The sequence below is a fragment of the Portunus trituberculatus genome, chromosome 49 (assembly GCF_017591435.1).
Source record: "Portunus trituberculatus isolate SZX2019 chromosome 49, ASM1759143v1, whole genome shotgun sequence".
Taxonomy (NCBI): Eukaryota; Metazoa; Arthropoda; class Malacostraca; order Decapoda; family Portunidae; genus Portunus; species Portunus trituberculatus.
Window position 1 is genome coordinate 6,294,778 of NC_059303.1, and position 9,819 is coordinate 6,304,596.

Sequence of the window (9,819 nt, forward strand, 5' to 3'; positions counted from 1 at the left end):
ATAGTGTGGCGACGTTCAAGGTACATAAAAGTATCGATGATCTATTGTCTTTCAAACAATAAATTCTACGACCAAAATTGAGTATTTCACCACAAATATCTATTCAAAATCATGCATAGAACATTAGTACACGAGTGCATAAACAAATAAGATATATTTATCTATTTTTCTTATATCCGTGGTGATACTGGAAGAAAAAAGTTAGTCACATATCCTCACCTAACAACTTGTCACGATGGGAACTAATTGTCCCCAGCGCCATGGCCAAGGCAAGGAGCGGCGGTGAGAATGTGCAAGTCGCCCCAGTGTCACCATCATAGAAAACCAGAGCGTGCAAGGAAGAGAATCTGACACTAGCATACACCTCGCTATATTTACCCCTCTTCTCTATCATCACATGCCCCTCCCAATAGACACATATCCACACCACAAAAATTTACGCCACCAAAATTTAGTACCACTCTTATAAATATCCTACCTCCCCCCCCCCCAAAAAAAAAAAAAGTTCAGTACTTTACAACCTGAAACATCACTTCCTCTCGTGAGTTTATTTTGAAATTAGTCAGCCACATAAAAGCTTCCTTCAAAACCCAAACTTCCCCACCACCAGCATATACACTATCGAGAAGGTTACTACGAGAACAGACGTGCCAAAATCGTGCAGATAGTACCAATAATGAGCGAAACTGCCTATCTGTTGGTACTATTTTGTCACTTTTGTTAATGAAGGGCTACATTTCTTAAAGGCAATGACATAGTAGTAGTAGTAGTAGTAGTAGCAGTAGCAGTAGCAGTAGAAGTTTGTAGTAGTAGTAGTAGAAGCGAGAAAAAAATATAAGAAAATCGAGGAGACGATAAAGAAAAGGAAAAATGAGAGAGAACGAGAACAAAAAAAAAAAAAGCTAGCGAAGAGGAAAGAAAAGGAAGAGGAGGAGGAGGAGGAGCAGGAGGAAGAGGAGGAGGAACTCGAGAAGACAATGCCGTCCTGTATTAATTCACCTTAGAGAGAGAGAGAGAGAGAGAGAGAGAGAGAGAGAGAGAGAGAGAGAGAGAGAGAGAGAGAGAGAGACACACACACCGGGTGGAGATATGGAGATACACACACACACACACCTGTTCACCTAGTAGGTAGGGATGTAAATCGAGGAGTTGTGACCTTGAGTCCCGGTGTGTGGTGTGTGCCTGGTCTCAGGCCTATCCCAAGATCGGAAATAATGAGCTCTGAGCTCGTTCCGTAGGGTAACGTCTGGCTGTCTCGTCAGAGACTGCAGCAGATCAAACAAACAGTGACACACACACACACACACACACACACACACACACACACACACACACACACACACACACACACACACACACAAGCACTGCTCAACATACAGGGGGCGGGCCTCATAAAGGTTTGGCCGGCTAAGTGCCTCCCATCCATCTCAATAACGAAGACCCATTTACGGCGAGGGAGGAAAAGGGAGGCGGGAGAGGCTGGCGTGTAGCAGCGAGGCGGGAGGGAGAAGAGGCAAAGGGACAAGGGAATAAGAGGGAGGAAGAACACTACGTAGATTTATTATAATTTGCCTCCAATATTACGCAGTCTGAGGATCCTTTTTATTTTTTCTTTACTTGAGTCTGAGCTGCAATTTTTTTTTTTTTAGAATTTTTAAGTGTGCAATGGTTTCTTTTTATTGCTTTTTTTCCTAATCTCATTTTTTCTTCAGTTAAGCGAAGTATACAAGTAAGGATCCGTTGAATAAAACAAACGAGTCTTCTGCGGTCACGTAATAGTGGTAGAGAAAACCGAAAAAGTGAACGAGTAACTAAACACGCAAGCACCGTGAGAGAGTGAGTATGTGAGTGAGTGAAAGCACAAACATAGAGAGCGAGTAAGTACGTGAGTGAGTGAATGAGTGAATGAATAATAAAGCACCAAAGTGACCCTGTGTAATCCAAGAAGGACGACGAGAACACTAAAACAATCCATCAACCAACATAGATAAGACAAGGCAAGACATGACACACCACAGAAGACTACCCAACACACAATCATACCGACAACGAACTCACCGAACGGCCTGACTGCCTGACTAGCTGCTCCAGTGGGCGCCGCGTGGTGAGAGACTTATTAGAGATGCCCGAGCTGCCCCGTTGTCAAGTCAGTCATGCTAGGGTTCATTAGGAGGCTTGCGTGCATGTATGCCTGGCGATAGTGTTGAGCGACAGCCTGTTTGAACGTCGCGACCACAGAGAGAGGGGGGGTGGAGATGATGTTATCGACCGAGAGAGAGAGAGAGAGAGAGAGAGAGAGAGAGTTCATCATACCATGCACACATTTATTTACCATCTAGACACTTAATCCACTGAACGTGATAAGCGAGTGAAGTTAATTGCTAGCTTATAATGTTGATTTGCTTCAAAGGCAGGATTTTCTTTAAAAACACGCTAGAAACACCAGTATATTCAAAGGTGGTGAAAACCATTAAACTTAAAGTGACTCAGTATGTGAAATTTAGTAACTTCAGCGCATAGAATAACTCAGAAATGAAACTCGAAGAAGAAGAATGAAAACTTGTCCAATTTGCGCAATTTTCTTTAAAAACTCAAATGGTAAACCAATATATTCAATTAAAATTAAGTTCACACTACCTTGATTGGTGAAAATCTGTTACTTTACACCACCACCACCACCACCACCACCATCAGACCACCCAGTAATCAAATGACAGAAATAACAAAAAGATAGATAAGAGAAATAATATCCATATAAAAAATAATATAAAAACATTACATTTAATAAAAAAAAACTCGTGCCGACTCAAGCTGTGAAACTGAATATCACACCCCGAGCAACCCATACATCAAGACTCACTGAATACCAAAACACAGACCAACAAAATCCATGAACAATTAACAAAAATCACTAGAAAACACTAAATAAGGACATTACCACTAACATCACAAACATGTCACACCTTACGACTTCCATTCACATATCTCTCACCTGCGCTTCTACCAATTACCTGTTTAAGACCCCCTTGATGAGCCCCTAGACCCTTCACCTCTCCCCCATAGCCGGTGTCACCTAATCTCACCCTCCTATAATTACGGCACTCATTAAGGAGGTAATTGTGGGCGGCGGTAAGGGTTAATTATCATCTTGTCCGTGCTGGCTTGCCCTTCCTCCCCTCTGGCACCTTAACTCTCCCTTAATTGGATACTCAGCTTTGTTTACACTGTCTCACACGTCCAAGTGACTCCCCATCCTCCCTTCCTCCCCTTCCGTCCCTTTCTTTCTCCACAGTGTTAGTTTTTCCCCTCTAGGGTCATGTTATTGGCGGCCTAACACCACAGTGATTGTTTAGGTCTAAGGAAGTAATGTGTTCTGGCTTTTGTCAACGCAACGGAGACGAGAGTTCATATGAGACTGTGGTACCAGATTTCCTTTGTTTCTTGTCTTTCCAAGTGTTAAGATATCGGCAACACACATTAGTTTGCTGAAACCCGAGGAAGTAATGCGGTGTGCCCTTCATCAGCGCAGTGGCGAAGAGTTAATTTGAGATTATATTCCTAGTTTTTCTTTTCTATGTTTTTCTTCCTTCGTGGTGTCAAGATACTGGGCATCTTACACACTAGTGCTTGTTTAGACACGAGGAAGTAATGTGGTCTATCCTTCAACACATCGGAGACAAGTTCATCTAAAGCCATTTCACGAGCTTTTCTCTACTGGGTTACGTGCCTTGGTGTGTTGACTTTTCGAGGGTTTAGTGCGAGTGTTTCAGAGAGATATGCCACCATAGGAAGCTTAAGGAGTGTTAAAATAGTAGAGGGTTTATTAGAAGAGTCACCCACGTTGGCCACTGCCGCCTCCCTCAGGTCTTATTATTTTAGCAAGAAACTTACCACAGAAAACGATTGTATTTCAGGGCTGACTAAAGGACCGTGAATCGTTTCTTTCTCTCCCTTTGAGCAATACTATGAAATGTTTTACCTAAAAAACGACACTCAAAATAACTTTTCATATTATTTGCCGACATTGCCATCTCATTTAGAAGGCAGATCGCCGTCATAATAACATTCCGAACACATCAAATCTTGTTACGAATCCCATCACTGACTGCCGCCCGCCCTTCCCCCTTGTTGGGCGTCCACACACGGCAGAAATTCGCCTGCTGTCGCCTTGCTGTGACATTAACCACTTGCGGCAATAAATTAGCTCGAGGGAGAGAACCAATCAACACGTAATATCCTAATTTGGCTGCCTTGCCCCCTCCCCTTCAACTGCCTACCCATAACCCTCCCATAATCCTCCATATCCCTCCCATAACCAGCCCCTCCCGCTCCCTAATAGCAGCTGTGAGCAAATTTAGGACTTACGTATTAAAACATTAAGATCCAACACAATAAATGCACCCATAATAACCCCAAACCCCCCGTCATTATCACCCCCCCCATCATTCCCTCATTCCTATAAACATACCACTGCTCATATCAATTACAAAAAATCTGCCGACCCTACCACCCTCCCCTATCAGCATCATTGCCATAGATGAGCGCAAATATTCCTAATTAAAAACAAATGTAAATCGTCGCCCCTCGATATGCTGGTTCTAAATGACAGCAGGTGACTGGGAACTGTTAGCTTGATTGCACGGCCTCGCGCTGAATAATGTACGAGTATTTGAGTACCGGGAAATTATGTTTCATCATGTACGCTACTGAATGAATGAAAAGGAATAAAAGATGCTAAAATTTGAAGTGTAATTTGAAACAGTGGACAAATGTAGGTTTACATTATTATTTTTTTTTTTATCACGTACGCAATGTAAAAGATGTTAAAATTCGAGGTAGATTCTAAAACAGTGAGGAAGAGAAACTTTTATTTTATTTCCGTTTTCTGTCACGTAGGGAGTGTATTTATTTCCGTTTTCTGTCATGTAGGGATGGAATCTGTTTAGACTTCAGGGGGTCATTTTGAAAAAAGTGAACAATACAGGTTTTTATATATTATTTCATTCTAGAGAGAGAGAGAGTGTGAAGCGAATAAATAAGTGACGGAAAGTGTTAAGTTTCAGAGCATGATTCTAAAACAGTGGCCAAGAACAGCTTTCATTTGTTTGTATGACGTGAAAAGCAAAATAATAAGGGATGAAACAAGTTGAAATTTGACGTATGATTTAAATGAGTATAGACAAGAGAACCTTTCATTTCCTTTTTTTTTAATCATGTCGGGAATTTAAAGCGAATGTAGCGGAAAACAAAGAAAAACATTAAAATTCAATACTTAACTGACCCAGACGATGAGAGAAGCAAGTATATTTCCATCAGGGAGGATATGTTGAACGAATAGAGGAATAAGAAAAAGAGGTGTTAACATCCATAGTCGAAAGAAACACTGAAATAAGAGGATTTTCAGTAACAGCGAAAAAAAAAGTGATAAAAGCGTTGTACTATAAAAAACGAGATACTTAAGAGAAGATGAATATGACGAGCATTAAAGGAAGTGTGAGAAGTGGAGGAAAGAAAGAGAAGAATAAAAAAAGGTGAAAAAGAAAGGACATGAGAAAGAAAAAAAAGAACATCAGGAGATTTTTAAAGACAGGAGAAGAGTTGAACAAGAAAACTAAGAAAAAACACACGACGAAGAGGAAATGGAGGAGGACGAAGGAGGTGAAAGAGGGAAAAGAAGACATCTGGAACCGAAAGCCACTAAACAAAAAACCGGCTTAACATTGGAAACATTCTTGTGTCAATGTGGAAACGGTCGTCCCTGTGTCCTCTGGTGGCGGTATTGAGAAACTTGCAGCCAACTCAGAGAAGTGTTGACAGGGCTGTTTGTGGCGAAGGGTGACGACAAGGAGCGAGTCTACTTGTCTTTTTATCTGTTTCTCCTTATTTTCTGCTTCTCTGTCTAACTGTTTCTTTTTTTTCCTGTTTTTCTGCTTGCTTCTCTGTTTTTCTGTCTGTCTGTCTCTGCTTCTGTATGTCTGTTCACTTCCCCCATCCATCTCTCTCTCTCTCTCTCTCTCTCTCTCTCTCTCTCTCTCTCTCTCTCTCTCTCTCTCTCTCTCTCTCTCTCGATATGACAACAAAGAGAAGAAAAGAAACCTCTCAAACTTCTTACATACTCCTTTCCTTCCTCCTTCATCCTTCCTCCTCCTTCATCCACCACCACCACCATCACCACCACCACCACAACCCCTCTCTCTGCCTCTTAACAGCGTCGGGACATTCTGGCTGAGAAAACCAAACGTGCCCTTTATAGCCTCCTTCAGGACGTAATAAACGACAAGAAGTGTTGGCAGGTTTACAGCCCATCCTATACTTCTTGTGGGCAGGAGGGGCGGGATGAGACCAGCCCGCCATCCAGCCACGGGTGAAATGCTGACACGGGGATACACACACATACCTGCAGGAAGAATAAGGGCGTGAGGCTATGGGTGTGTGTGTGTGTGTGTGTGTGTGTGTGTGTGTGTGTGTGTGTGTGTGTGTGTGTGTGTGTGTGTGAAGTGTACGCGTGCCACTTTTATTGATGCGGATTTTGTGAAGGACTGGTTGAGAGAGAGAGAGAGAGAGAGAGAGAGAGAGAGAGAGAGAGAGAGAGAGAGAGAGAGAGAGAGAGAGAGAGAGAGAGAGAGAGAGAGAGAGAGAGAGAGAGAGAGAGAGAGAGAGAGAGAGAGAGAGAGAGAGAGAGAGAGAGAGAGAGAGAGAGAGAGAGAGAGAGAGAGAGAGAGAGAGAGAGAGAGAGAGAGAGAGAGAGAGAGAGAGAGAGAGAGAGAGAGAGAGAGAATCACACAGTCGAAAGTTGAAACATAAACCATGACCTTAACCCTTTCTCTTTTTCTAACAATAAACAATCAGATCCTTCCATCAAAACCACAAATATATGAGCAATAAAACAGACACACACACACACACACACACACACACACACACACACACACACACACACACACAACCACAAAGACCCAAGACGCAAACAAACACCTTACTAATGCAGGCAGCGGCAGTAACGAGCACAATAGACGCCCACACGACCCCCTGGGAGACGCTTGCCGGCATAAGGCGCTCAGATGTACGTGATGAGCCGCGACAAGCCCTCACCAAGCCCCGCCAAGCCCCGCAAGCCTCCAGCAGCAAGTGGCGATAGCGGTAGTGGAAGGAGGTATGCAGACCACTCCTCCACACCCCACACTCAAACCCTCCCCCACATCTCCACCACACTCTCCCACTGGAACTAATCCCAGTGATAAGCCGGAGCATCTGCCAGCCCAACAGGTTCCACGAGCAGCCACCGTTACTCCAGTAAGCCCCACCACACCTCGCCACAGCCACGCCGCAGCACCGCCACCTAACTATGAGTACCTCGCTGACACCTGCTCTGTTTACTTCTACTGTGGCGTCAAGGGAAAGCTTTATTTGCTGACTGAAGCGTAAAGAACTTTGCAAACTTTGAGAGAATTAAATGTAGAATTATGAGGACAGAACAGGAGCGAGAGAGAGAGAGAGAGAGAGAGAGAGAGAGAGAGAGAGAGAGAGAGAGAGAGAGAGAGAGAGAGAGAGAGAGAGAGAGAGAGAGAGAGAGAGAATGCACTATAAGGCAATGATCTTATCTACAAAAAAGAGAAAAAAAAGATGCATGATATCGAGCTGCTTCTTACTGTACTCTTAACCTTTTTTTTTTTTCTACACCTGTCTAGCAAGGCGCCGCAGGTAAGGTGACCCAGGGAGGTAGATGCAAGCACCTTCCCTTACACACACACACACACACACACACACACACACACACACATTTATACATATACACACACACACACACACACACACACACACACACACACACACACACCTGCCTCCCTAACACCCGCCAGGTACGTGACAGGGGGGCTTTACACTGAACAATGTGGCCACGTTGGGTTACTGCAGCAGCGATGACAGGTAGGAAGGAAACGAGGAAATGAGGTTAACAGAGTATGGGAAAAGAATGGCAGGATCGAAAATTCATAATACAAACAAATAAATAAATAATATCTGCAATCCACTCGCGAACAAAACATGAAGAAAATACAAATGGGATGGAGAATGAATAATAAGGACTGAAATCATTAAGTGTAGGACGATATGGAAAGGAAGGTGAGAAAAATGACTAAAAGCATCCAGGTAAGACATATTAAGATATTAAAACCTGCACATAAATAGAGAAACTTGGTAGTCTCCATTGAATTAACACAGGTAAGTTAATGTAAATAAAGAACATAAAGAAAAGTAAGAGGAAAGACAGGGCTGAGTGGATATCGAAATCTAGAGCAGCGGCAATAAATACGAAAAATAAAAATGAAAAGCAATCAAAGGAAGAGATAATAGAATAAGAAAACAAAGAGACGCAAATAGAAAAAGTAAAGATAAACAAACATGGACACAAAAAATATAGCAACTAATGAGAAAATACAAAAAGATGCAGAATAAAAAAAATAACCTACCAAAAGTAAATAAACGTAAATAAAGAAAACGAAATGCCACAGGAGCACGAAGAAAAGATAACTTATAATACATACAAATAATGCAGTATAACACAGCACGTAATCTGTAAGCTGCTTACATCAAGGGACAGAGAAGAGAGCAGAGCAAGAAAGCAAGCAGACGGGGAAGCAAGAGAGAAAGAGAGGGAGAGAGAGAGAGAGAGAGAGAGAGAGAGAGAGAGAGAGAGAGAGAGAGAGAGAGAGAGAGAGAGAGAGAGAGAGAGAGAACTCCCCATACTAATAATTCAGTACGTGACAAAGCTCATCAAGACAACACACACAGACGCAGCCAATCCTCTTAACCCGGAGAGAATCTGGGAAAAATCATGACAACAAGCAAACGCACTACCACAGATCAAAGAGAGAGAGAGAGAGAGAGAGAGCGGCAAGGGTACGCGGAAGAGCTTGTCAGAGAACACAATAATCCCGTGAAAGACAACGGGAGGAGGAAAATGTAATCACAATGAACAACAAGAACGGTGGAGATTATCGTCCAAGAGTAGAGTACAGCTTCATATTTAACCTTTATGGGTGGCGGAGGGGAGACTCGAGGCCAGGAGGAGTGCAAGGTGTCAGGTATCGCAGGACGGTGCAGCGGGAGAACCAAGGGGAAGAAAACGAGGATATGCAGCGTCATATGCACCGTACTGCTATACCTCCTGAAGGGCAGATTGCATGGCGCTCGGAACGGAAAGAACTGGTGATGCATGGCTGTGTAGAAATTGACAATATTCCGGTGGAGGGCTTAAAGTACTGGTAAAGTACATTGCGGAAGACAGTGTTTGTATGCACCAATGAAAAAAAAAAAAAAAGGGTTATATACTGAAATATACAATTCACTAACAAAAAAATGAAAGAAAGGTTAAAATCTGATGCAAAAACACGATAAAGATTAACAAAACAGGTGAAAATATTTAAACGACAATATCAAATGCACTAGCCACTCAAGATTGAAGATACAACTTAAGGAGACAAAAATCCATCCAATAAACGAAAAGAAAGCATAGTAAGTGAGAAGAAAACAACGAATATAACGAAAACTACACCATATGTTAACGTACCATTAAAGGAAGAGCCAGTCCAAGTTTATGGTTCTTAAAGGAATGGATAACGAAGCATGAAAGGAAAAAATTGTACCGTGAAATAACTCGAGCCGCAGCGTAGGCCTAAATCTGCGTACTGGTGATTAAGTGTCGCCGCGTGGTGCCGGGAGGACTTATGGCAGCGTGGGGCAAGTAAAGCTCCAGGGATTCCAGCGTGAAGCAAAAATATCGCAGTTGGTCAACACCCGACCCCAACCAAGCCCTGAGGA